The sequence below is a fragment of the Battus philenor genome, unplaced genomic scaffold (genome assembly GCF_028537555.1).
Source record: "Battus philenor isolate CCGP_79_NKW_IND1 unplaced genomic scaffold, ilBatPhil1.0.hap1 SCAF_2, whole genome shotgun sequence".
Classification (NCBI taxonomy): domain Eukaryota; kingdom Metazoa; phylum Arthropoda; class Insecta; order Lepidoptera; family Papilionidae; genus Battus; species Battus philenor.
Genome location: NW_027181682.1, coordinates 13,594,285 through 13,608,870, shown reverse-complemented (window position 1 = coordinate 13,608,870; position 14,586 = coordinate 13,594,285).

The following is a 14,586-nucleotide window of genomic DNA, read 5'->3' as shown; positions in this document are numbered from 1 at the left end:
TATATATGCCTTATATACTTTTACTCTTTTTATTAGTACATCAAATATTTTCAAAGCACATTATCTGCAACATTGTCTGTGCGCAATATTTTGTGTATTATAATCCCGAATGCGCTATTGTAGCTAATGTAAGAAACTTTACTGAAAATATTGCTTCAATTTCGTATATAAAACGTGTATATGATTCTTTGCACCACAACTCGCTTTGACGTTGATGAATATAAAACAATTTTTTTCATATATAAATATACGAAAGGCAGTGCCCGGTCATTGTCGCCCGAATTGGAAGAGCGCTTGGAAGCTCGCCGTGGGGAATTGCTACGCATTTGGGGAGAAAGGAAATTGAAGCACCGAACACTTTCCTTTTTAGAGTGTTCGTGTATGGACATAGGAGTGCGCTTCGACTTCTAAACATCAGTACAGATGGAGGTAAATATTTCAGTATGGTTATCGTACGTCATAAAAGGTCTAGAAATAAAATGATTACAATGTTAAAGATAGGATTCCTATGACTAGGGTGACCACAGTCTCGAAATTGTCTTTCAGATCATGATTGTTATACATTACTCTAGATCAGAGCTCCCCAAACTTTTTTGTGGCGTAGACCCCTTGCAATGTTTTTCTGTGTTGGGTAGACCCCCTACTTACCTGATATTGACTTCCTGTAAATTTCTGTAAACTGTAGTGAAGATCAGTGTTAAAAACTTAAAAACACATGTTAATTTACACATTTATTAATTGAATTTAAACTAAAACTACTCAAAATATAATTTTGTATTTGTTATATAAAATATACGTAACATTAAATAAACATATTTTTTTACTTCATAGGTACTTTTATAAATAATGTAAATATTTTGATATTATAAGATAGTATGATGTAAGTAAATTGGTACTATCAGTGTATGTGTTGAGATCCAATATCGTGGACTCCCATTTTCATTTTATGGACCCATAATTTTTTTTTCGCTGACGTAGACCCCTTGCAGGTTGCCATAGACCCCTAGAGGTCAACCCATTTCTTAACAACTGCTCTCTTCAAATCTTTAACAGAGTGAGTTTTTCCATTGCTATATGTTTTCAGTTTATAAAATAGAGTCATGGATACTTATTGAAATATATCTGAGTAAATATTTGGAGGCGTTATGTATTTGAATGACAAATCGAAATAAACTAAGGCGCTCGTTTCTCGATTAAATGCACATCATACGTATATATATAGTGTGAAGGAATTAGCATGTGATTGACAACTATTATTAAATAAAGGATGATGTAAAAGTGACACCAAAAATCATTCCGAGTTTGCTATGTGCTCCGCCAGAGAGCGTTTGTCATCCTCATAGATTTAAGTCAAAATATATATCTTATAAACCAGAGCTCAATCTGATTTCGTTTATACAAACAAAACTCGATTCCAAACGTAATCGAGTTTTGTTGACATTATTTTCATGACGTGCAGAAGGGGTTACAATAAATCAATCTAAGTGTATAAAAATATTAATAAATGAATGAAGAGCAGTGTACATTTATATCTATTTTGTTAAATTGAATAAATATAAAATAAGTAAATGTTATTTTTAATCAGAAATTACTTACAAATCGAATAAGTCATAATAATGAATTTAAAGATAATGAACTTAGAAATCATTTATTTAGAAGGGCTTTTTTTAATTTGTATAATCTTGTAATCTCTATAATCTTTATATATTTTTAAAGTAAACTTTTTTATCTATGTAAGACATTTTAATTAAAACTCCTTGTTAACACTTTCAAATTTAGAATCTAAGACTGCAATGTCAAACTTTAAATAGATTCGCGGTCAAAATACAAACACGACTTGCTCGGGCGTGGTATTTTTCCGTAAGCCAAGCCACGCAACGCAGTTTTAAGTTCGTGTTAATAAATAACACCTTATCGAAGGTTATACGCGGGACCACTTGTTAACACGTAGCTAGCAGTTGATACCACTGATCGATCGCGGCGAAAACTACGCGAAAGTCCAATGGCAACGCTGTTGGAGTCATAGGAATTAATCGGTGTACAGTCGACGACATAACTGTTTAAAAAACATTATTAATTCAACGAAAAAAAAAAACTTTTTTTTTGTTTAATTGTACTGCTTCTGTGTTATAAACATTTTGTCGTTAATATATCATTTTGATCATAACGACTAATTTACTAATTAAATTAATTACGATCTTTAAGAGAGCCCTCTATAATTTGTTTGGCAAAGTCTTACTTAACATCACTACTGTGTCTCGAACGATTCTATAATTTTTGGTTGCCAAACTCACTACGTGCCATTTTAGAGATAACGCTTTTTTAACAATCGGTTTACCAAACGAAATTACATATTAAAATAGAGCCTTAGTCACGCCACTTGAGAACGACTTTAACGATTTCATTGAACATTTTTTTTTCAGTTACAAAATAGTTTTTGGAAGAAAAAAATTTTGGAAAAAATCTGTAAGTTAAAATAATTTCGAAAATATTGAGACTGCATGTTTGATAATTCGCTTCCAAAATGGCACGTATTTTTTTAAATTAATCAGTTTACTTCAAAATTATCGTCGAATCTCAAGTTATGACGTAACCAAGCGAGTAGTCTTATTATTACATACCTTAAATTTAAATTATTTTTCTTCTTTTCTGCCGACAAACGCCCACTGCAAGGCATGCCAATCCTCCCCCCCCCCCCCAAATTGCATGTGATTTCCCGCGACCTTAACTCCTAACTCCCTAACTCCTCAACCTAGCTAGTGGTGGGCCTACCCACCCTCTGCCACTTCACTAACGAGCAATTCTTCGAGCTGCGTCAGTGACCTTAAATTATTATTAAACAATGATTACCGGTTGATTTTAAAAGCGGTTTAATGTTAACATGGTCACAGAGTAGCAATTCAAAAGATTAATCTTCAAAATAATCTATCTCATCTCGGGGTCCGCGTGCTGTGAACATTTGAATGCTCGGTTCGCCGCAATTAGCCTATACACGGCGCAGAGTGCACTTTCTACGCGTTGTCAAGACCCAACACCCTTATTAATTGTCCTAGCGGAGTGCTGTCGGTGATTGTACTTAATAAGGCTTAACAAATAGCTTTAGCATCTCGAATCCGAGTTTATCTCGGTTTCTCTCCGCGCAGTATTTGTTTTGAGAGACAAATGATAGGTTATATGGTGTTATTAAACATGCGGCTAGCTGCTTCGATCTGTGTACCGGATCTTGAATTAGTACAGAGATATTATATTTAAATAAGGGTTGACGGGAAAAAGGAGTTCTAGATATATATCATAAGATTTATCTCAACGAAATATTATTTTATTCAGTTGTTAGATATGTGGTGAATATTATCTTTCTTCGTAATCTTCTTTGAATGTTTTCAATGCAGCGATGACGTGCTATCTCCTGCAATTCTGTTCTTCGGATCATATCTTCCTGCAGTTAGGTGATCGTCCATGTGGTCTTTTAGTTTCCCTACAACCAGTAGAATATAAAAGTTATCTGGTTGTATGCGGTCAATGTGGCCTAAACACACTAAAACTCCTTAGAATATAATCTTGATCTTAAGATCCTAGTCTTGATCTCGAGTTGGTTAAAGGTGGATTTTATGTTCATCGTTTTAATCTTAACACCAATTGTTATCGAAAGATAACTAAAAAATATAAAAAAATAACATGCAAATAAATAATAAACATATATTTGTATTGTTACAATACTCTTATTATTAATAACACCAACATAATTAAATGTGATTACATAACATGTTTTTTATTTATTTATATGATCCTTTATAATTTTTCAAATTTGTGATACAAGCCTGATTTCAGAGTGACGGCAATAGTCCTAAAACACGAAGCTAAAATAACACTATTATAGTTTTCCACGCTTATTATAATCATGAAAATGTATAGTAATGATATCGTCGTGTCGTCTGCGTAAAATCACTTACATACTCTATTTAATATCATCATCATTTCAAACTCTATGTTTTCCTGCTCGATGCGGAATGAATGACCATGAGATTATCAACGAAATAACATGAATAAACGTAATAAAGAGCGATTGTTGAAATAGTACATATAAATAAAACATGTATACAGTCCCATTAATTCCAGTGGGATAACTTATTAATGACAGTAATGCAACGTCGGTTAAAGCGATTGCTAATCACGCGCATCTACTTCTTGCAAGTATTGAGTTGAACAAAAATTTATTCACCTATTTGTTGCATACAGCTAGTGACGTCCATCTCTTTAAATTATCGATACTATCTTTTTGATTTTATATGTCAACTTTGTTGGTTTTTAATAATGTTTAATATTTGGTGAACATTATATAATAAACACATCGTCTATGATCTTTCAATAAGTCGACAATTTAATTTTACTGCAGTTAAGTCTCACTGATGGCAGCAGGTGAACATCTCATTTCTATATTACTCCGTGTTGAAATAATATGTCTAGAGTTTAGTCTGGAAGATCGTTACCATCATCACCACTTCAGCCGTAGGAAGTAGAAGTCCACTGTTATACCTTAATCTAGTAGGTCTGGACCTCCCCCTAGATTTCCAACAGGACTTGTAGAAAACAAGCAAAATCATTGGTCTTCCGATGATCTTTACTGTCAATTGTCCATCTTATGGGGTACGGTTGAATTTTCCGATTCATGGTCTCAGCAATTGACACTTTGGCGAGAAATAACCGATACTTTTTTTTATTCGTCCAGGAATCTTTTCATTCTGGAATGAAGGTGAAAAGGCTGTAAATGAATTGGATATATACAAATATATTCTATTATTATTAATTTTTGTATATATTGTATACTATTGTTTGCCTTTATAATATTAAAATAAAATGAAGAAAGATGTTTGAAATGGCATAACCATAAAAAAATTATCTACAATAAAAAGTTATCTATAATAAAGAAAGATCATAATTTTACGAAAACAAAGTCTTTTCTTGTCTTTCTTTAGTTGTTATTTTACGGTTATATTTAGGGAGCAGAAATATCGACAGTACAAAAGAGAGAACGGAGATACATCAAAGCTTTGGAAATGTAAACCCAGTGCCATAAATATATTTCTATTTTCCAGGAGCCCAAGATCAAGCAACCAATCTAGACAATCATTTATTTTAAAATTTAGGAGCATTTTTGGTCAAACTATACTAACTGAAGATAATGTTCAAAGGTTACCCAAACTTGTGATTGACGGGCTTAGTGAAATCTTTCACGGAATCGCCCTTAACGCACGCGATGATGACACGATAAAAGAAATGACAGAAGACTGTAAAAGGAACTGTATGAAGAAGTAAGGGACTTTACGATCACGACACTACCAAGAATACGCTTAAACAGCTCTTCTTCACAGAAATATCATAAAATTGTATACAGGTCGGTTATGATTACTTTTAAGTATAAAATCTCCAAAGACCTCTGACCATATTTTCAAATTCATTTATCTATAGTAAAATTTTAATAAATATATTGTTTACATTGGTCCGATATGATGCGAGTGTCTTGTAGGTCGGACTAATTCTTATATTCGAGAACATTGAAAAATTTTGTAAAGAATTTATTTTCCCTAAAAAATAAATATACCTTAAGGCTACACAACAAGTAATAATTTCATAATGAATTTGTTTGAGGAATATTAGCGAATTCTCTCTACTTGCTAAACGATGTTAACTTGTTAAGAGCGAACACTGGCTTGTATTTGGAATGGCTTTTAAAGCAGCATTGACAGGATTATTTCAATTTTGGTTAAGTAGGAAGAGGAGACTGGTCAGTGATGGTGAACATATCGCAAGGAGAACTCCTTGAATCTTCTATACTGGTAATAGCCCCAAGAATCACACTTGTCGCACTATCTACAACGCGTTGGATCCGGCACCTGCACAGTGAATTCATTGAATGCTGAAGTTACAGCTTATCATTAAAACCATAGGTCTTCCACTGTTAGATATATTTCTCCCCCGTAGATTTTCTATTGGAAGCGATGTCTTTCAATTGCCTATGTTTTATTGTATTCTTCGCAAGTTCATAAACTATCAACATGTATCTACTATTTCCAATCATAAGTTATTGTATTTTTACAACAGATAATTATTTATATTTTAATACGGACAACATCGAACTCGGATATTAAATTCATATAAAAACTTCGTGCTTATAATTTATACACCGTTCAGATTCATAAATACATTCAACAAGATATACCACCGACAGAATTAAATAAGATCTCGTAACAAAGCCCGCGGGCGGACCGCCTAACTGGCCCGTTAAATAAAGACCGCTTGCATAAATACCGGTATTTATCAACGTTGTTGTCTTTATCGGTGATCAGGTTAACAAAAGCTACCGTAGTCTCCCGGTGATCGGGCAAAAAGAAAACTAAACTGTTGTAACGGTATTAAAGAACTGTGTTATTGAAAAACGTTTAACAATGGACGTTTCGTATCGATTTCCCCATCGCAAAAAGCAACAGATTAAAAAAAAATTGTTACGATCAAAACGATGCCGTTACGCGCGAAAAATAATCGTTTTTTAAACGTCATGCAGCTGTCAGCTTTCTTACCAACCAGACGTTTAAAAAGAAATACTCTTTTTATATCTATACTTTGATGTGCTTTTTATCAATACACATTTTTTACATCGTTTATTTTGTAAGATTTACAAAATCAAGTAACCGAATCGTTAAAATTTCACGATGTCAAGTTTATTGCTCATTTTCTTAGGCAACATTCCGCTCTCGCACGGGTATAATAAGCCATGACAGTTCTACCATCACAATAAAGACTTTGTCCATCAACGATTTTGAAATAAGAAAGATATCGTCTGGTTTCCTCGTAAATAGCTTTTTTCATGCAATCACAAAAACTTACAATAAATCGTCGAGGCAACGGAAAAAAGCGGGCACGCTTCATATAACCGGCTTTCTAAGCAGACGCGAGTCGCGATCTATAACTGGGCCGGGCTCGCTTGTGGGTATATAATTGAAGAAATCTCTCCGGACCGCAGCAATTACGTGCACCTCGATTCACAAGCGAAAGCAGTTTTTATATCGTAAAGTATCCACAGAATTTTGGTTGCTAGGCAATTTCTATTAAATTGAATATCACTGCGAACTTACCGTTATATAACTGTAAGAAATTGTCCACGTTGCTTCTAAAGTATTTTACAATTGCAGCATAGACTTTGAACAAGCACAAACTTTTAAAACATCAGCACTGCTCACGACGATAAAAATCTTCGTTCAGTTGACAGACACAATCTAACCTGTATAGTAATCTCGCATTTGATTTAGTACGTCAGATATATCTCTTTTCATTTATTCATTTTATCATCACATTTGATAATTAACATTTTGTACATGAATGAAGAGCTCTATGTGATACTATCTAGGATCAGAATAAGTTCTCTTATAATGACATTCAATTAAAGCTACGAGGGTTCAAAATGCGCCTATATAAGACCCAACATTCTCAAATGGATATTTTTCGCCAGAAATTTTATTTTCTTTTCTGAACATTGTGTTGATATGCCAAATCAATTGCCGGATACTATATTCTCTTATAATAATGTAATGAGTTCATACGAAGAGAATATGAAAGGATAATAACAAACAAAGTGGGATTAAATGTGAAGTTTTTTGGTTCAATTCTTATAATCTAATACAATACGCAAAGGTGTTTTGTCTTTTTTGAAATATATGTGTCATTGTCATAGTGAATTGATCAAAAGTTTTAAATTGAAGAACGGTTTGATTGATACAACAAAAGAGGATATTTGATAACATTCCTAATGTGTAAAATTACATGAAATTACGTTCACACGGAATTTTATTTTCAATCTGGTTCCGTCAACCGTTTTTATAGGTTACGTTGCGGTATCACAGCAACTTTCTGTAACTCCAGCTACTGTTATATCTGATTTGATTACCGTTTTGGCATGTCCCCCAAATTCTTTCCTTCCGCTTTCTCCATGACTCTATGACCATCCCTACAATTAAGGCGGTGAAAATATCTCAAAATACGTTTTAAATTGGTTAGAATGATACTCGCTAAACGCTCGTTACTTAGGTCACGCCGTTTTACACCGCTGAACGCGCGCCGCAAAAGTACTTTCACGAGAATAAAACCATAGAAGCATTACAGCTATCCACATCGTACAATGGCAAACATAACAAAAACTGTTCACATTAAATACATCTCGAGCGCCGCTTATTATTAGCGCATAGCAGAGATTTCGAATGGTTATTTTAACTTTTTACTTTAGTTTATTACTTTATTATGAATCATGAACTTTGTTACATTGATCAGACATCTTAAAGAACTAGCAGACCTAGAGTTCGTGAGTGAGTTTGTGTTTCTAGGCTCAATAACGTTGATTAGATTTTGGAAGCGGATGCAAGGCGAGCAAAATATCAATAATCTGTTAGGAATAGTGATATTCAAAAGAATGATGTGCTCAAAGTTCCTAAACAGTTGCGAATCACGGTCAATCCACACAACTGGAAAAGGATTGAGGATTTTGAAATGTGTTCTCGGAAGAAAATGTTACGCACACCCTATGGTGTCCATACATACCTACAAGTCTATCCTAAATCAATTCAAAATCAAGCCTATACTTTCCACAATACGCTATCATTGCGTCTTAAGTTATTTGATCACATCGCCCACAGACAACCAGATATCTTCGACAAACTACAGGTTGTAAGGAAAGTAGATGGTAAAAGACCACGTGAAAGATATCATACAAATTGTTCTGATCAAACCAAGTCTACAACAAGACTACCTGTTACTAATGCCCTGAGTAAGGTTGAGGATACGATGGTATTGCAGTTCTTCATCAATTCCATCAATACGTTTTAATTTTCCGACAGTGACATAGAAACAATTCCGATGAAGCTATTATAAATCATGGTTGACTTTAACAGAGTTGATCCAGCGGGTAAAATTTAGGTAGCGAACAAAACAATACTGCGTGTGTATTTAAATTAAATGCGGTGATAATCTGAGGAGTATGAACATGTAAAATGAAAAAAGAAAAGCTGAACAATATTAACCTTAACGTAGAAACATTTTTTGACAGATTGTGTTAGAACTGAAGTTTTCGACACAGCTTGAATAAAAGCCAGACAAACATGCTGTCACAATGACGGCGGGTATGGACGAAGAAGTAAGGTTCCTTGCTTCCAAATGAACCCTAGATCAGGATGTGTGAGAAGAGCACAGGACCGAATAAGAAAGAAGAGATTTTTAAAGGCATATATCCAATAGTAAATATAGATAATCTGATGACCATAATATTAAGGTTGTTTCCATGAAACTATGGGTGGATATTCTGCGCTTTTGTATACCAAATTTGTTACTGTTTTTTAATTTGAAAATCTCCATAGCTCTATTGAAGTATAATTACGGTATATGATCTAACTGTTTTATGATGAAAGCAGTGCTACGTGGGTTTTATCTTTTAAAACATTTGGTACCGACATATTAATTTTCTAAGCAAAATATTTATTAGTAGCCAAATTTCATATATAATAATTGTATCCCATTTTAAAACATCTCTGTTACGATCCCTATTAACTTAATTTTAATTTCAGGCAGTTTATTGAAATTTTGAGTACTAACCCTATTCTACTTGGTTAAGATACAAAAGAGATTAATTTTAAAGTCACTAGTACTTGTGGTATCTTCGGTATGTAAGCGGCATAACGGGAGAGATAGACAAACCTCAAAACCTTTGTTCTCAAATCTCTTGTGCGTCTTGTAAATCGCATCATCTCCTTTATTAGCATTTCCACGCATACTATACCTTAGTCAGCATAAAAGGCTTTCAAGGAATACACAAAAGGGGACTCAATTCTAGACACGACAAGGATGCAGGACTTCACACCTTTTTCAAATCTAAAGGCCACATAAACCGTTCACCACAGTGGTTAGTTAAAAATATTCATTACTAAACAACTTGACGGCTTTGCTTATGAAATAAACTATGTAGTTAAAATACCGTTAGCCTATAACACATGACACCTCATTAACTCTTCGACGCAAATCCGGTTATTTCTGTCTTTCATATAACGTTAACAAAAGATTAAAGTCAATTATGTCTAAAATAAATCATAATATTAACTTTAAGAGGTGTTAATTATGTTAACCACTAGCCCTTTAGTTGCGCAATAGAATCAAACAGGTTTTAAGAAAATTATTTTTAAGAATTGCTTATTAATTTGTTTGATAAACGTGAAATAAAATCTCATGCTCGTAGTTTTCTTGCAAAGGCGTGGTACATCATGAGATCTTGCAACAGAGCAGAATACTTATATCTACAATTATTGTGCAAAACATGTGAAGCCATTCGCCTGAAATGCCCTCATTTGTGGAAGAGAAAGACTTGATATTGCACTAAAAGAATGCCTTTGCTGAAATCGTTGCCTGTGCGCAAACTTTTAGCCTAAAACTAAACACTGATGATGTTGGTCACAGCAACCATATTCTTCAGATGTAACAACGTCCTGTGACTTCTTTTTGCTTCCGAAATCTATGAAACCTAGGGGAGTACCAAATTATTCTACGATTAAAGAGATAAAGAGCATTGAAAGTGCATAAGATGTACACGAGACGTATGCTACACTAGATTATTAGAAATGATTGTTGAGGTGCTTCCTGGATTAAAATTACTATATCTAGTTATCGAACGCAAATCTATTTTATGCAGAATTAAATTTATCTGAATCAGGTTTTTTTACGGTAAAAACTTATCATAAACTACAGGTTCGATCTTAAAAACGCGTCCATTTTGTAATTACCACTTATTACAAACGGTGAAAAAACTCTTTGTCCTAAGAAAAATATTGGGAGCAATAATTAGTAAGATACGTGATATCGACCTGTAAATTAGTTCCCTCTTCTAAGGTTCTAAGAGGCATGTCCCTCTGTGAAGTAAAAAGGATTCTAAATCTTTATCAATATATAATATTACGAATATTCGTTTATGATATCATTATCCATTTACAGTACAGTATGAATCATTTACAGTAATCACTTATATACCCCATGGGAAGAATGCCTACTTCCTTGCGTCGCTATCGAGGATCGTGACATTTTTTGAAAAATTTGTCGCATACTATGTCATATGTGCCAATCTTCAGTGGTGTATGTTGTTTTAGCTACTTATGATGAAAAAAATGCCAGGAGAGCCAAAATTGACAGAAACCAGAATATCGTCATCATTTTGTATTTCCCTTTTGGACTTCGAACCCAGGATGAAAACGTAATGTAAACACACATCGTATGTAACCTTAAAACACTTTTAAATAAATATGAAAATAATAGTACAGATGATACAGTTTATCCAAAAAAAAAAACCTAGTCATAACAAATACCGCATTACTAATAAGATAAGACTATTAATACACATCTAATCAATACATAATATTTTGGCATGTGGATGTCTGCAGACAATCTATGACTCCGTTAATCACTTTGTTCATTTACCCTTCAATGCATATCATATATATAAAGTACAAATATTTATGACATTTTTACTTGTAACTAAATACATGGCAGTTAAATTTAATGATTTGTCTTCAAAAAGCATATCTCTTGCAAACAAATTCTTCTACCTATTAAAGGTTAACAATTACAAATACAAAATTGTGTCCAAAATTCTTTCTGCTTGCAATATAATAAAGAAAACAATAAAAATAGAATACACGGTACATTGGTCATAATACAATACAACACATACATAATACAACAATATTCTTCACAAAAGTCTTCCACATCTTCTGCCGTATTTTATTTTTTCTTTTTTTCTGGTATAAAGAGAAACCACGTAGAATCGCCCAGCACCAGTGATGCCACTAAGAGACCACGGGAATGATATAAATAAACCCGTGAATTCTTCCAGTGCCATTGCCTGTGCATAAAGCGAGTAAAGATGATATTTCTTTCTTCTTCGTTTGATGATCTTACAATTTCTTTTTTTCTTATCTTCTTAATGTTTGTGTTAATTTTATTGCTTCTTTGTTACATACTTCAACATCTTCTGTTAATGCCGGAGTTTCATAAATCCTGCGTAAGTTTAAAACAGTTAACATAATAAGCTATCACCATCATCAGTTCAGATGTCTACTTCTGGACACAGGCCCCCCATAGAAAACAATTATGACCGGTTGGAAGCGGCTTGCATCCAACATCTGTTCACCTTGTGGTTAGACGTCCCAGGCCCCTGTTAATCTGTAATGTTGATTATTTTTGTTCATCCCGTAGATCTCCTCACTCACGATCGAATCGTAGAGAAATTCCATAGCATAACGTAATAAATAACAATAGTATATACTTATAAATAGTTACTAAAATAAAGTGAAAACTAATTCTAATGGGTCTTTACAAATTAAATATAAATCGGGATGCGTTAACAAAAGTTCATTGACCTTTGACAATGATATAGTCGTAGAAGAACAAGCATTATAAACGTCGAAGTAAAAGATATAACCGGCGCACGAGTCACCTGCGGATCTATTGAGATGGCTATCGGGCGTGCGCCCGTCCGAGCAATTAAAATTAATGAACCTCGTGGTCCAACACACGTCAACAGTACGGGAGCTAAACCTATTACGACTCTAACTATTAATTTTAAAAAGTAAGACATTTGAAAATATGTTCTAGAATACTTTAACATATTTTTTTAGTTTGAATGAGTTTAGATAGATTATTTGCAATTTTTATTAAATCCGTAACATACTCAGAGTTTCAATAATCTATTTAACTCATTTATAAATCTAGATCAAACATTGTAATAAAATAAACTTTAAACAAATAACTTAGTTAAATTATCATTACTCATTTTATTATTATTATCAGAATGTTATAACATCATTAATATTATTAAAAACTCCCTGAACATATAAACCCTTTGAATATATTAAAAAAGTTGTCATATATAAATAATGTCTTAACCTTTTTTTTTCCACAGACAGCTGATTACAAAGAACTGGCAGACGAGGAATTATAGTATCTTCACACTAGTAAGACTACAATGGTGAGGTTACTGTTGTGGTCATGTACTCCCACTGCAAGACAGGCATCTTTCAAAGATATCTATGGGGGTTATACCATAATCTCCACGTTTCACAGGAGGGTTTGCGATTGCAGTATGGTATTATGGTAAGCATTGGATGCTGTTCCTATTGAAACTTGTTTGAGAGCAGTGGCAAACTTACATGTTTTATGTTACCAAGTATGAATTATGAAAGACTGTATCGGATTCCAGTCTCAGTCCTCTACCCTTATCGTAGTGTATATATACTATATATATGTAGAGTATATATCCATACATACATTACAGACATGTATACAAAGTATATATATATGTATGTCTCTACATCTTAATTTAGTAGGTTTAACGATATTATGAGTTATTTCCATAAAAAGGAAATGTTCTAACAACCGAACAGGTCCCTCTAGTGTATGCAAAACCAGATATTTCGCATCGATGACGCAGCTGTAGGATGCGAGAAAATATAAATAGCAGTTTCATTAACAGGTTATTCAAGGAAGCTGAGCCGTTATTTTTTCTATGGTCCGGATGCTACCAGTGGAACCTGTCCTGCGATATTCAATTTTCATTGTTCCAGGATATTGCTATATTACTGCACACGAGAGATTGTCGTGAAGTATTTATCGAGGGAACTACAGGACGCGTTGATTGCTGTTTTTTATTACTTTGCACGTTAGTTTAGTAACGTATTTATTTGACCCTCCTTGACGAATAGAAAACCAACTCGATTCTGTTGTTAAATTATAGCACATAGCACACATGGATTTTTGTAATATTATTAGACGGAGTAAAAATAATTGCCAATAAGAAAAAATGTAGTTAAAAGCATTAGTTTAATATAGACCACCAAGATATATAATATAAATTATGCATATCCCAATAATTTTTAACAATTATAAAAGAAAGCGTGGATCGGATTTAACGTCCCAGAATAAAATATACGATAACGGTCTTGCTGTTTGATAGCTCACTAATTCCAAATTTAAACGATTTAATAACATTTTCGTTCTAATTCTAATTAGATGACGCTCCACCAAAGAGGTTAGAACTTTTTCTTTCGAATAGATCGTTGTAGTTTCATTGTAAGCATAAATATGGCGTATTTAAAAAAATAGAATAATGAATTTGAAAAAGGAATAATTTTGTTTCTTTTCTGAAATGATTATTTTTTTAATATTCTTGTTATTTGATTTTTTTTTTCTGTTCATGTAAATGATTGTTTATTTGTTAGTGACGTCATTTTCTCAACATATTTCTATGTACCAATTTATGTTTGCTTGCTATGTGTGAACGGGCTAACATTTAACATCCTCCTTTTTCATTTTACGTCGGATGCAAGGACCATTACTCCTTTAACGAATAAAGATGGAATCTATGGTACTTAAAATACCTACACGCGATCTGAGAATATGACGTTAGAGACGTTTCGCCGTGAAATCGGAAATTAGATCTGTTGTGAAGGCAACAGTTGGCAGCGCTGTGATTTCATATCGCGCCCGTAACTGTGTGGGATGATGGCA